This window comes from Adiantum capillus-veneris, chromosome 26, assembly GCF_014529385.1.
Source record: "Adiantum capillus-veneris isolate H3 chromosome 26, ASM1452938v2, whole genome shotgun sequence".
NCBI classification, from domain to species: Eukaryota; Viridiplantae; Streptophyta; class Polypodiopsida; order Polypodiales; family Pteridaceae; genus Adiantum; species Adiantum capillus-veneris.
Window position 1 is genome coordinate 86710977 of NC_140956.1, and position 15818 is coordinate 86726794.

The window sequence follows — 15818 nt, forward strand, 5'->3', positions numbered from 1 at the left end:
CATACACGGGGCCATACAAATGCATAAAAATTGAACTAATGGTGCAATATCAGCTAAGATTTTTCACCTCCAAATCTCCTTATCGATTTTTTTCCTTATGCCTTCATGATTCATATTATCAAAGCTCATTGTCTTTGGAATCATGTTCAAGACATGCAATTCATATGATCGTGTTCACGTTAGAAAGATACATAAGGGTCACTAGAGTGTACTTTGATGTTGGAAATGACAATATGAATAGTATACATGCTCAAAAGATCATTTACAATACTCTCATGCTCTAGCAATCTCTAAAAGGCTTAAATCTTGCAGGCGTAGATCTCTCACCCCTCCTCATTTGGTGCCTTACCTTACATACATGTATAATCACCTAACATTCCTTTTAAGGGCTTTGCATCTTGATGGCCTCGCTCCATCTACCCTCATTTCTACGCCCTCCCTCCTTTTAGAAGCAACACCTAGCCACCCTTGCATGCATGATTTCCCTTGCCATGCATGCATTCAATGTACGGAGAGATTCATCCACTTCCTTTTAATTGCCTTTCCTTTCATGTCCATGACCTGCAACCATTGGTCTCCAACTTTCAAGAAAATATTGAAACAAGGGAGCAATATTTCTTTTTCCCGTTGTCAGGAGTTTTTTGGAGCAAGGGATTGCGCATATGTACATACACATGCATCGTGCATCGAATAAAGGATTGCCCATTTTCCAGAGCCAGGTGGTTGCGTGGGGCCCACATGTGTACAGCTAGGATAGCATGTACATAGTGCATCGATTTTCACTATTACCAGTACCACTGTGTTTTTTCTACAATGAGGAGGAGTTGGTAGCACGTAAAACTTCTCGAGGAAGCTATCCGCGGGCCGACAACATGAGGTAAGCAGGTGCGTCAGATGGCATCTAGTGGCGTCAGGAGGGCGAATGGGGTCAATACTTGCACGCGGAGAAGTATGGACACGACGTGGGTGTTTTCTTGTGATACTTATGCAGAAAGGTCATCATGAGGACCACTTTTTGGGGCCACTTCACGTGGTTGCGGGATGCATTATTGAAAAGAAATGAGTGCCAGGTGTGCGGATGATGCAAAAAGGTGACAACTATGCACTGCGAGGTCAGTTTTTGGCCTGTTCGGGGTCCGTTTGAGGTCATCTAAAAAGCCAAGGGTGCCCAAGTAATAAAGCTAAGTGTGGGAACTGAAAAAAATGAGAGAAGACCAGAAAAAACATGGAGAAGAGAGGAGGAACAGCCGCAGGTGTGTTTTTGGGGTTTTCGGAGCCTGTTTTGGCCGTAAACTGCTCATCCGAGGTCGGATTTGAGCACTTTGACATTGTAGAATGGGGTTTTGGGCCGTTCCGGATGCGATGGCGCTGTCCATTTTGCCAAATTCCTCACTCTTTTTCTGCTGTTTTTCTGTGTAATCTTCTCCGGTGAGTGAAGCCTCTGCTTAAGTTTGTGGTTGTATCTGGTGTATTTCTTCAATATTGTGTGAGCTATTTGCCCCATTGGTGTTGGCCGAAGATCAATTGTATCTAAACATCAGAAATTATCCTCTTTTGAGCTGAGTTTTTTGGGTGTGTGTGTGTGTGTGTGTGTGTCTGTGTGGAGTGGGCAACTGGATAGTCTCTCTCCTCTCACTCCAGAGGTGTGCTCCCTGTCTCGGCCAGGTGTGTTGTGTAAGCCGAGTGGTGCCCCATAGTGTGTGTGTGTATCATTCCAAGAGTGTGTGTCAGATCGTTATAGAGGCGCTGTGTGTGTTTTCATCCCGCTCACACCGTCTCGGGCCACTTTACTTGCTTCATGATGTACAATCCTTTTTTAGTTGTCTTATTACCCTTAGACAATGTAATGAACAAAACAAGAGAATGAACACTTCGTTGTCGATAGGTAAGGTTCAAGAGGCCAAGAATACAGGAACAATATTTCTATTCATCATCATCAAATACACTAGCAAAATAAATGATACATCATCTACATCACTGTTGACAACTGAACATGGAAAAGCTACACCACTTTTGTATTATTTAATTTTGATGAGAAGCAGGGATATTTTTTAAGGGTTTGAACAGATCATTTTTTGTGGGAATGAGCCTCTAAGGAGGTTTGTATACAAGCCAAATTTTATAAACCTGAAAAAACTTTTGAACTAATCAAACTATTGCATTTACTGTGTCATGTCTGTGTAATTGAGAGAGAGAGAGAGAGAGAGAGAGAGAGAGAGAGAGAGAGAGAGAGAGAGAGAGAGAGAGAGAGAGAGAGAGAGAGAGAGAGAGAGAGAGAGAGAGAGAGAGAGAGAGGTCTATCTCTTTGCTATGTGTGCTACTGAGCAACCATTGCAAATCCGACACCACTAATGAGTTAGCAATGGCAAGGGTTATGCACCAATGCCAAGCTTGAGAAGTTTTGATTCCATCATGAGGCGATCTCCCACGAGCTTCTGTAAGTTATCTTGCAAACCGGGTGTATGTTCACAAGTTCTTTAAACCGATGGTTTTGATAGTGAGTAGAGCTGCTTGTTAGGACCATATGTGACAAAAAATGGTGACCTATAATACATTGTCTGTCTTCATACTACACGTTTGCTACACGGAGTGATTACAGGCAAGATATGGGGTTAGAATCCATAGGGTAGTGACCTCTTGGTAACTAGAGTGTTCCCTATGAGTTTCATGATGATTCGAGCACATTTGGTCTTGATTTGGGGAGTGTGAGTGTTGTAGGTTGAGTTGCATTCATGAACACATAGGATTTTCATCTTTGATTTCCTCGAGTAGTAGTTGTCTTACAAGGTCGAGTAGGTGATTGACAACCATCCACTTGTTTCCATGTGCCTATGGGTTGAGTTTCGTCCTTGGCTACCATTTAGTTTGTTGGTCTTGTTCTCACTGTTCTAGCCTCTGCTCGTGGCATATCCGCCAACACTGGCACCATTCTTGGGGATGAAAGCCCTAGGTACGTGACCTTTAGACTAGTCCTACGAGGCAAAATTCCCTCTAGTTTGCCAGAGCTTGTATTTGATTTTAGGTAGGATCTGGGAGTTGGACTCTTGATACCTAAGAGAGGTGATGGGGAGCATGTGACTTGCCTCGATTTTCCACCATAGGTAGTATTAGTTGTGTTTTAATGTAGATGGTGTGTAAGCAATTTGTGAGGTGATAAAAACGATAGCTAGTCCATGTGAGGCAGTGAAGCGTTTTTATAAGTACAACACCCCATATGATTGGTAGGAGTATTTTTTAATAAGTGGTCTGATTTTGATGTAGAGCTATTCATCACAAATTTTTTTTGCGTGTACGTTTGTTTACATTTATGATCTTCGAAAAGTTTATTTTTAGGGATAACATGCAATAAACAAGTTTCAGTGGATAATTGTGCATGGTTAAACGATGTTGGGCATAAAAAAACACATATGCAAGAGATCCAGATGAGAAAACTACAATTTTGCAACTCTGGACATCACATGTATATGATGTCCTAAGGCTTAGCTAAAGATCAAATTTGGCAAAACAAACTACACCATAGTGTTCAAAATGGGTGTTTTACCCTAACTACGCCCTGAAACCAAAGTTTTGACCAACATGTGGTACCCAAAGAACAAACTTGATGGAGAGTCAAAAATGGAAAAATAGAAAATTGTGATTTCAAGCATAGCTTTGCATGAAAATTGGTAAAAATGCTTTGAAGTTTAAGTTGGAGACTTGGGGATGCCCGTGGATAAATTTTGACTAAAAATCCATCATCAAATATTATATGCGTATGATGTTTGAGAAGTGACTCTGATAGCCAAAGTGAACTTTTGACTTTACACCCATCTTTTGCAAGTTGAGTAGAGCACATACACCAAGTTTCATTTCATTTGGACGTATAGATTGACTGTTGAGAGTATTTTACTCCATCGATAAGATTCCTTGTCAAAAAGTGGTGAATTTGTGCAAGTTTGGCTTCCAAAATTTGTTGTGATGAGCATATGTGCATGCTATACACATCAAGGAGAACCTTGGGTAGAAACAAAACTCAATTATTAGCTTAGAGACATTATATGCGTATGATGTCTTTGAGACAAAGGATACATCTGTGGGCACCTTTGTGCTTTAGAGCAATAAAGAAGCAAATAGGCAAAATTTCATTGAACTTGAAGCATTTTTGGGCTTGTAAAGGCCAAGAGATGGATTAGGTAAAGTGAATGCTTGAATTGATCATACCTAGCACAAAAAGTGTTGAAATTGAGCTTTGAAAATTGCTTTGAGTTGCTTGTGTAGTGGAAGACATGTAGAGTGATTTTCACTTCATTTGGACGAGATAGACATCATACACGTATGATGTCTACAAGGAATTTTTAAGGACCAAAGTTGACATCAAAGTAGATCAGGGTGTTTATCACCACAAGAAAGCTTAAGGACCAAGTTTCATCCAATTTGGATCATTTTTGACTTAGTTAGCCTCTCAGAGTAGCTAGCAGCAACCAAGGCCTACATAGGAGAGATTGACCTACGTACAGGTGTTAGAACTTCAAAGTAAGCCTAAATTTGGACAAAGTATATGAAGGAGAGTACAAGATTCAATTTTGAGCTAATTTTGAGCATTTAGATATCATACGTGTATGATGTCTAAAGGCCCAGTTTAGGACTCAGACTATGAATTTGGTGGTCCATAAGTCTTCCTTGTGAGCCTAAGATCCCCTCTGTCCTTTCAGACCAATGCATAGAGGGAATTAAGTCCTTATATATAGTTGTTTGGTTGAGATTAACCCTCTAGTTATGCCGACTAGCAATGTAGAGCACTTAAGTGAGGATCACTAGTGTAATAAAGAATTGCAGAGTCAAAGTTACGTACAGATAGCCAGAACCAAGGATTTTGCACGTTGATGATCATTTTGGAGTGCAAAGTACTTTACAAGTTGAGAAAGTGGTTGGAAAGATGATCAAAGCAAAGAGAAACTGCAAGTAGACTTATAAGGTAAGAGGTTTGGGTCGATAGTTGTGAGTGTAAAAGATTTGATGAATTTGAGATCTGGTAGGTGTCTTCAAAGAGATCGAAGAGTGGTAGGAGATCATGTTAGCTTAGTGTCGGCAAAAGAGATTGTAAACCAAGCAAGGATAGATCCACTAGCACCATTTGCAGAAGAGGTTAGTGATATTGATACCTCTTTCGAAGGATCATATCAGTGGATGACTAGTTAACAACTTGGAGGTTTCCAAGAACAAGGGACTGTGGGGAGTAGCACCTCCCAAAACCCCTTTAAAATATCAAAAATAAAAGGGAACTTCCTAAAGGGAACAAATGTCCATGGAGCCCTAATGTATGCTGATGTTTGAGGACGTCAATGCATCTATATTGAGAAACAACTAGTGAGAGGATTGGCAGTAATCATGGTATCCGACAATGGTGATAGGTTCCACGATGAGGAGGGAACCACTATCTCATTGCCAAAGACCCAAAAAATTACAATAGGTATGGAGATAACATAGCAAAAGGGAAGATGGTTATGGAGGCCCAAGAATTACCTCCTAAGCTCACTCTTTCTAGAGCCTTCTACATTCATGACAAGAGAGTAGAGAGAATGGATAAAATTCAAGAAAACATTGGGATTTGCAAGCATGGACAAGGAAGAGTCACCTCTACTAACGGTGCATGGAAACCCATCATGTGAATGAATTAAGCCTAGACAAAGTCCTATACTTTTTGTATTATTCAATAACTGGGACCCATATTATTTTTGTCGATAAGTACGACTAAGAATACGAGACAATTCACCCAGAGGATGTAGGGAGAGTGATAATGCCAGAACTGATGTTGCAGGATTCAAAAGAGAAGCAAAAGCCCATCAAAACCCCCAGCAAGTCTAAAAATCCCTTCTTAGATGATTAGGACACCACAATGCAATCAAATAAACATCCATTACCCAACCCTCAAAACTCACAAACATACACCAGACTTGGAAACAAAATGAAGGTGGATATCAGGCCATGTCAAGGCTAGAAGAACCACCAAATCCACCACTCCATTAGTAATACCAAGATGAGAGTAGAACAAGAATGCCAAATCTGACCAGAACTGAAGCACCACATCAAGAACAAGAATGAGAAGAAAGGATCCGAGCAGAGGAATGACCACTTGCTAGGTTCATTAGGAATTATGGATGGGAGCACCCCTAGGGGAGGAACATGTACCATATCCTAGGCCAGAAAGGGATAATAGAAGAGTAATGGGGGATCCTATGTTTAGAATGATGGATCACCGGAGGATCGGACCTTCTCAAGTCCAAAAATGGGTTAACAAGAAATATTCTAGAAATAGTGATCTAAGGGATCATGTGGCAGCATCTGTGCATGTCATTAGAGCTGAGGAAGTCCTAGACTTTCCCACAGAGTTTGCAGGATTTGGGCTAGCTCTAGAGGAGGATGCCGCCACCTGGTTTGATTTTGTTGAATGTAGAGATTTTGAGTCAATGGAGGAGGTATTTGACGAGTTTATCGAGGAATTCTCTCAAAGAGGGATAGCTTATAATATGGTTTCACAAATCCATAAATTCAAGGAGAAAGAGGAAGAATCTGTTAGGAAAGTAGTCTTAAGGCTAAATGCTACATCAAATTCTCCCCTCTGAAAGAGTTACCAACGTAGTCCCGTCTCATGTTTATATTTATCCAAGGACTAAGGAATGCGGACCTTCAAAAGGATCTTCATATGAAGAGGAGCACAACTATAAATGAGTTGACCAAGGAGGCTCTATACCTAGTAGACAATTCTGTTTTCTACGAGGAAGGCGACTACAAAGATTTAGATGATGATTTGTCATCACAACATAGTGGAGCTAAGACCACAAAGTCAACACAAAAGAGATAAGAAGTTGTTGTTAGGAAATAAGACGTAGCTAAATAGATTTTTGAGTAGATAACTTAATGGAGAGAGATAGATTTCACACACAAGAGATTATAGAGTAGAGAGAGAGAGAGAGAGAGAGAGAGAGAGAGAGAGAGAGAGAGAGAGAGAGAGAGTACACACGATATACGTGGTTCACCCAATGTGGGCTACGTCCATGGGAAAGCAACCACTCAATGGCTTTAGCACTTCAAAAGAAGAAGTAGTTTACAAAGGGATTAAACCCTTGATAGAGCTCCCGCCTTGCTTCACTCTCACCACCTCACACTCACCTTGTTGCATCTACTTCACACTATGAAATGTGTGTAGAAATGGCCTCCTTTTATAGGCCAAAAGGGTTGCCCTCTCTTATGAGAGGCAGCCATGTGTAGCCGCCCTTGTGCGAATAAGTCCAAATCGGACCCTCCAATCTGCCCATGTGTGGCCGCCCTTGAGAAGACAAGTCTGCTTTTGAATTCGGCCACTGGCCATTGAATTCGGCCACCGGCCACCGGCCATTGACTTTCGACCAACGGCCACCGGCCATTGACTTCCGACCACCGGCCATCGGCCATTGACTATCGGCCACCGGCCAACCGATCGGTTGTTTTCCGACCACTTTCCAGCTGCCGTCCGGCCATAATATTCCGGCGAAAAGGAATATTCCGGAAAAAAAAAGTCTCGGGGGCGGAGCCTCTAAAGTTGCCTCTGATTCTTGTCCGTGAAAATTTTGGTTTCCGGTGAGTGATTTTCCTTCACGCACGATGGCTTCTCCTCATAATGGGGGCCTTACAAATGTGCGCTTTTACAACAGAAAATTACAAGGGTAAATCAGGCTCCATACTTAACAATCTCCCACTTGGAGATTGATCTCCAAACCAAACTTGTGACTGCTTTCCATTCTGGATTCTTATCCTTGAATGCCGATTGAAGATGAGCAAAAGCTCAACTTCTCCTTGTTGACCACCTTTGTAAACATGTCTGCAGGATTTTCACTTATATGCACCTTTCCTAGCTTTAGCTGTCCCTCTTCCAAAAGAGTGTGTATGAAGTGATATCTCACCTCAATGTGCTTTGTCCTTGAATGAAAGGCTGAGTTCTTCGCAAGATGGATAGCGCTTTGGCTATCACTGTACAAGACACAATTGTCTTGTTTGAATCCAAGCTCTTCTAAGAATCTGTGAAGCCACAGAATTTCTTTGCTTGCCTCCGCCATTGCTACATACTCTGCTTCCGTGGTAGAAAGCGAAACCACTTTCTGCAACTTTGAAGCCCAGCTTACTGTTGTGCCTCCAACCGTGAACACATAGCCAGTAGTTCTCCTTCGAGTATCTTTGTCACCTGCCATATCTGCATCAGCATACCCTTCTAGAAAAATATCAGTTCCTCCAAAATACAAAGCATTTATTGTTGTCCCTTTTAGATACCTAAGTATCCACTTCACAGCTTGCCAATGCTCTTTACCTGGGTTGTCCATGAACCTACTCACAACTCCCACTGCAGGTGCAATGTCTGGACTTGTCCAGACCATAGCATACATTAGAGAACCTACCACCGCAGCATATGGAACTTTAGACATATAGGCTATCTCCTCTTGTGTCTTTGGACACATATCCTTCGTTAGTTTAAAATGACCAGCCAAAGGTGTAGAAACTAGTTTTTCTTTTTGCATTGCAAACCTTTCTAGTACCTTCTTGATGTAATCTTCTTGAGATAGCTTTATTGTCTTCTTCGTCCTGTCCCTTGATATTTTCATACCAAGTATCCTCTTTGCAGCACCTAAATCTTTCATTGAAAAAGATTTGGACAGCTCCTCTTTTAGGTCTTTGATGTCCTGCATGTTAGCACTTGCAATCAACATGTCATCAACACACAACATTAGGATGATGAATTTTCCATCTCCCAAATTCTTCGTGTAGATGCAGTGATCCGAGTTGCATCTTGTGAATCCATGATCCAACATCCATCGATCAAACTTCAAGTATCATTGTCTTGATGCTTGCTTTAAACCATACAAGCTCTTCTTTAATCTGCAAACCATTTTCTCCTTACCTTTTACTTCATACCCCTTTGGTTGAAGCATGTAGATTTCCTCCTCTAAGTCACCGTGAGGGAATGCCGTATTTACATCCATTTGCTCGAGATTTAAATCATGAGCAGACACAAGGCTTAAGACAAGCCTAATTGAGTTCATTTTTACAACAGGAGAAAATATTTCATTGAAGTCAATACCTTTCTTTTGAGAAAAACCTTTTACCACAAGCCTAGACTTGTACCTTTTCTTCCCACCTTCTTCTTCCTTCAGCTTGTACACCCATTTGTTTTGAAGTGCCCGCTTACCTTTAGGCAACTCAATCAACTCCCATGTTTGGTTGCAATGTAGTGAGTCCATCTCCACTTGCATGCTCTTCGTCCATTCTTCTTTGGATTCATGTTGCATAGCTTCTTCGTATGATTCCGGCTCTCCAGAATCTGAGATCAAGAGATGGTTGAAGGAAGGAACAAACCTTTCTGGAGGTCTACTTGCTCTTGTAGATCTTCGGGGAATATGTTGAGGCTCCTCATTTGGTTGACGTTGTTGCACATTGTCACCGTTTGCAGTCCTTGAGTCTTCACCGTCCTCAAGCTCCATGTAATCATCACCGGTTTCTTTTGTTTGTTTTCCTTCCAAGTAACCTTTGTACATATTTTGTTCGTTAAAAATTACATCCCTACTCCTTAAGATTTTACCATCTTCAGGATTCCATAGGCGATACCCAAAGTCTCCTTCTCCATAGCCAATGAAGAAACACTTTTTGGACTTTGCATCTAGCTTTGATCTTAGGCTTCTATCTATGTGCATGAAAACTCACACCCAAACACTTTGAGAAATGCATAATTCACTGTTTTACCTGTCCATGCCTCTTCTGGAACTCCCCCATCCAATGCCGTTGAGGGTGACCGATTGATTAAGTACACAGATGTACTTACAGCTTCCGCCCAAAGCTCAAGCGGTAGGCCTGCATGTAGCCGCATGCTCGTTCTCGTTCCATGATTGTCGTGTTCATCCTTTCCAAAATCCCATTTTGTTGAGGTGTCCTTGGGGTTGTTCTTTGCCTCCGAATGCCATTGCTAGCACAAAAGCTTTCAAAAGCTTGGCTGCAATATTCACCTCCATTGTCGGATCTAAGGCATTTAACCTTGGTACCTATTTCATTCTCCACAAAGGCTTTCCACCTTTGAAATATGGAAAATACATCGGATTTATTATTCATGACATAAACCCATGTTTTTCTAGTCGCATCGTCTATGAATGTTACATAGTACAATGAGCCACCAAGTGATGGTGTACTTGTAGGACCCCAAACATCAGAATGAACCAACTCAAGTTTTTTATTTTTTCTTTCATTTCCTGATTTTTGAAATTTTATCCTCTTTTGTTTACCATAAACACAATCTTCACAGAACTCTAAGTCCACTTCTTTCAAACCTGGTAGAAGCTTCTTTGTTTGAAGGATTTGCATTCCTTTGGCACTCATATGCCCAAGTCAGTAGTGCCACACCGCACTGCCAACTTCTGTAGTTTTTGCACAAGATGAAGGTTGCGTGCTAACAGTACACAAGTAAAGTGTACCGACTTTTTCTCCCTTGGCAACCACCAAAGATCCCTTTCAGATCTTCCACCGTTTGTTTCCGAATGCAATGTTGTGACCTTCATCGTCCAATTGTCCTGTAGAGATCAAATTTTTGCGAAGAGAAGGAACATGCCTAACATCTTTAAGCTTCCATTCATTTCCGTTAGCAGTTTTGACAGAAACTGTACCTTTGCCGACAATCTCACAAGCTTCATCATCTCCCAAGTATACATACCCAAAATTACCTTTGGTGTAGTCTTCGAAATGTTGCTTGTGTGGTGTCGCATGGAATGAAGCCCCGGAATCTACTATCCAGGAATTAGACACATTGTCTAATGAGAGAATTAGAGCATCTTGCTCTACTTTACCTGCCACATTGGCCTCCGATGTTGGCTTGTTGTCTTGAGACTCTGTCTCCTTCTTCTTCTTGGACCAGCAATCCTTCTTGACATGGCCCTTCTTGCCGCAGTTCCAACAGTCAAGAACTGACTTTGTGCGTGACTTGCTCCACCTTGAGCGATCACGACCCTTTTGGTTTTTGAACCTCTCCTTAGGCCTTCCTCTTGTTTCCACCGATAGTGCAACACTTTATGATTCTCCTGTGCTTCTCCTTCCCATTTCCTCGCTTAGGAGAACACCCACAACATCATCGAACTTAAGAGTATTTGTACCAGAGATAGAATTACTTACAACCATCACAAGGCTGTCCCAACTATCCGGTAGAGATGATAGTATAAGGAGAGCTCGCACTTCGTCATCGAAATTGATTTTCACCGATCGAAGTTGACTTATGTTTGTGTTAAAGTCATTTAGGTGTTCTGCAACTGAACCATTCTCTGCCATCTTTAGATTGAACAAGCGCTTCATAAGAAATACCTTATTGGATGCCGATGGTTTCTCGTAGAAGTTGTCAAGTGACTTTATCAAGTCCTCCGTGGTCTTCATCTCCAAAACATTGAAGGCCACCGTTGATGCCAAGCTTAGCCGGATTGTTCCCAGTGCCTTTCGATCAAGGACAATCCATGCTTCATTTGCCATTGTTGCGGGCTTCTTCGCAAGACCGCCTAGTGGAAAATAGAGGTCCTTCTGGTAGAGATAGTTTTCCATCTGCATCTTCCAATGTTGGTAGTTTTTGCCGTTGAACTTCTCAATCTTGAGCTTCCCTTCCTCCGCCATAACTCCCACTCAATTCAAGGAATCCTTTCCTTGAGATAATTTAGCTACGAGCAAACCTTGCTCTGATACCATTTGTTAGGAAATAAGACATAGCTAAATAGATTTTTGAGTAGATAACTTAATGGAGAGAGATAGATTTCACACACAAGAGATTATAGAGTATAGAGAGAGAGAGAGAGAGTACACACGATATACGTGGTTCACCCAATGTGGGCTACGTCCACGGGAAAGCAGCCACTCAATGGCTTTAGCACTTCAAAAGAAGAAGTAGTTTACAAAGGGATTAAACCCTTGATAGAGCTCCCACCTTGCTTCACTCTCACCACCTCACACTCACCTTGTTGCATCAACTTCACACTCTGAAATGTGTGTAGAAATGGCCTCCTTTTATAGGCCAAAAGGGCTGCCCTCTCTTATGAGAGGCAGCCATGTGTAGCCGCCCTTGTGCGAATAAGTCCAAATCGGACCCTCCAATCCGCCCATGTGTGGCCGCCCTTGAGAAGACAAGTCCGCTTTTGAATTCGGTCACCGGCCATTGACTTCCGACCACCTTCCATCGGCCATTGACTACCGGCCACCGGCCAACCGACCGGTTGTTTTCCGACCATTTTCCGGTTGCCGTCCGGCCATAATATTCCGGCAAAAAAAAAGTCTCGGGGGCGGAGCCTCTAAAGTTGCCTCTGATTCTTGTCCGTGAAAATTTTGGTTTCCGGTGAGTGATTTTCCTTCACGCACGATGGCTTCTCCTCATAATGGGGGCCTTACAAATGTGCGCTTTTACCACAGAAAATTACAAGGGTAAATCAGGCTCCATACTTAACAATCTCCCACTTGGAGACTGATCTCCAAACCAAACTTGTGACTGCTTTCCATTCTGGCTTCTTATCCTTGAATGCCGATTGAAGATGAGCAAAAGCTCAACTTCTCCTTGTTGACCACCTTTGTAAACATGTCTGCAGGATTTTCACTTGTATGCACCTTTCCTAGCTTTAGTTGTCCCTCTTCCAAAAGAGTGCGTATGAAGTGATATCTCACCTCAATGTGCTTTGTCCTTGAATGAAAGGCTGAGTTCTTCGCAAGATGGATAGCGCTTTGGCTATCACTGTACAAGACACAATTGTCTTGTTTGAATCCAATCTCTTCTAAGAATCTGTGAAGCCACAGAATTTCTTTGCTTGCCTCCGTCATTGCTACATACTCTGCTTCCGTGGTAGAAAGTGAAACCACTTTCTGCAGCTTTGAAGCCCAGCTTATTGTTGTGCCTCCAATCGTGAACACATAGCCTGTAGTGCTCCTTCGAGTATCTTTGTCACCTGCCATATCTGTATGAGCATACCCTTCTAGAAAAATATCAGTTCCTCCACCGGCCATTGACTTTCGACCACCGGCCACCGGCCATTGACTTCCGACCACTGGCCATCGGCCATTGACTACCGGCCACCGGCCAACCGACCGGTTGTTTTCTGACCACTTTCCGGCCGCCGTCCGGCCATAATATTCCGGCGAAAAGAAATATTCCGGCAAAAAAAAAGTCTTGGGGGTGGAGCCTCTAAAGTTGCCCCTGATTCTTGTTCGTGAAAATTTTGGTTTCCGGTGAGGGATTTTCCTTCTCGCACGATGGCTTCTCCTCATAATGGGGGCCTTACAAATGTGCGCTTTTACCATAGAAAATTACAAGGGTAAATCAAGCTCCATACTTAACAGTTGTAAGTTAGGAGAAACGTCTTGAAGAAGTGCTCAAAAGGATAAACCCGTTTCCTAAGCCATAGGCTAAGCAACCGAAGTGGTGTGCCATCAAGAAAAAATGGACTAATCATGCGACGAAAGAGTGTTACTATAACAAGGGATACGTGAGAGAACGACAATATGCCCCACCAGCTTGCCAACGTACAAAGGCTCCGGAAAAGAGAGATGAGATTCCCTTAAGGCCAATGATGGGAGCCACAACATTTTCTAAGTGGGGCATAGATTTTTTTGGACCGATTTCACCTCTTTCTTATAGAACTCACACCCAATTTATCATTGTGGCTATGGAGTATCTCACTAAATGGGCCACAGAGAAAGAATTTGCAAGGATCACTGCACAATTTCTATACAAAAATGTATTTGCTAGATATGGTCTACCAATAGATTTTGTCAGTGATCATGGCACACATTTTATTAATGTAGTTATCAAAAATCTTCTATATGAATTCATGGTAGTTCACAAAAATTCTACTGCATACCATCCATAGGCTAATGGACAGGCTGAAACTACAAATAAGATCCTATGCATGATGTTGACAAAATAGTATCTAATTCAAGGACAGATTGGGATCAACAGTTGCACTCTACATTGTGGGCTTATTGAGTATCCTATAAGACATCTATGTGAACAACATCGTATAATATGGTGTTTGTTCTTAATGTTTCCTGTCTAAGGAGTTTTTAATCCCAACACTAATAGTAGCCAACAACTAGAATGGACATGCCATGAATTATCTTCGAGAGTAGATGACCTTGGAAAGTTAGATGAACTTTGCTTGAAAGTTGTAGCTTCTATCTATGCTCAAAAAAGTAGGCAAAATAAGTTTCTTGATAAGCATGTGCACTCAAAAGAATTTAAAACTAGTGAGTATGTCCTGGTTTATACATTAAAACAACATGCTCAAAAGCTTAAAAAGTGAGGGAAGGGACGCTTTGTGATCAAAGATCAATCACCGAGTAGGGCCGTCAATCTTGCTACATTGGCAAGTGAAGAAATTCCAAACTGGATTAGTGGATGTAGGCTTAAAAAGCATCATTTACCACTAACCTATAACATGCTTCAAAAAATCCATACGAAAAAGAAAAGATCTCCAAAGAAACAATGAAATATAGTCAAAGAATCTCAAGACAAAGCAAAGGAGTGGATGGAAAAAAGAAAGCTTCTACGACAACAACAACATCATGGACAACCACTACGGATCAATGTAATCAAAGTGAGAGAGTTTGAAGAGGAGAAAACGATAGATCCAATAATCAATGTCAACCTTAGAGGTAATCAAGTGGAGGCCACTGCATCCTAGATTCAAGAGCTCAAGGAAATATTATTTCATGTAGCCTAGATAAACAACTTGCACTTGAGGACAAACTAAAGCCAACACAACAAGCCCTTCAAAGCTATTCGGCGCATCCAATCAAGGAAATGAGAAGGAAAGTAATATTGGTGCAGATTAATCAATATGTCTATCCGTATACATTTTATGTGGTAGAAGATAAGCCAACGTAGTACCCTTTATTGCTCGATCAGCCATGGAAGAGAAAGTACAATGTAAAGATTGATTGGAGCTCTGATAAAGTCCACATTTGACATACTAAGGACAACCAAGTGGTTCCAATTGTTGCACACAGCGATGAAAAACCATCGGTAGTGGAGTCAAGAGATAAGGGCAACCAACCCTTCCTTACAATTCAACAATGGATACCAAAGAGAACCTCAATAGAAAGCACTTCTGCACTAGTTCCACCTAGGGTAGTTAAGGCCAACAACGAGAAAATGAGAGTGAATCTGTCAGGGCGACAAACATGGAAAATGCAATTATCACAACCTGCAACAAAACCTAAGAAGGTCTAGATAAAGAAAGATGAATTCACAGAATTTAGGTAGAGCATGCTCAAAAAAACCTCTCAACCGACATATGGTAGCACAAAGAAACAACTCCACAGCTTATCACAAAAGTGTGGCAAAAAAGATGTTATTTGCGGCCCAAGGTAATCAAGAACAACTCGGGATTCCAAAGTGACAAAACATGGAACTCCCTTCAATACAAACACCAAAAATTCAACCAAAACTAAAGCCACGACAGCCACAATAAGTTGTTAAACAGATTTGGGTATACAAGAGCTTATGACAAACTCAACAGAGTCAACATCAAATTTGGATTCCCAAACAACCGACCAAGCCTACAACAGATTCGGTCTCTGAAGTCAAAAAAATGTGCAAACACATGCCGCAGTACGAACTAGGAATTCAAGAGCATCCAGTATCAATTAAACAAAGAGTGGCACATTTAGAATGCTTATTATTTCACCGCTCTAAAATAGGTTATGCCCAACTAGGAAACTTCAACATTGAATGCCAAGAAGAATAATGCTTATACCCTCCTCTTGCACAACATTAATTTTTCCATGCATTGACTGATGCATATAGA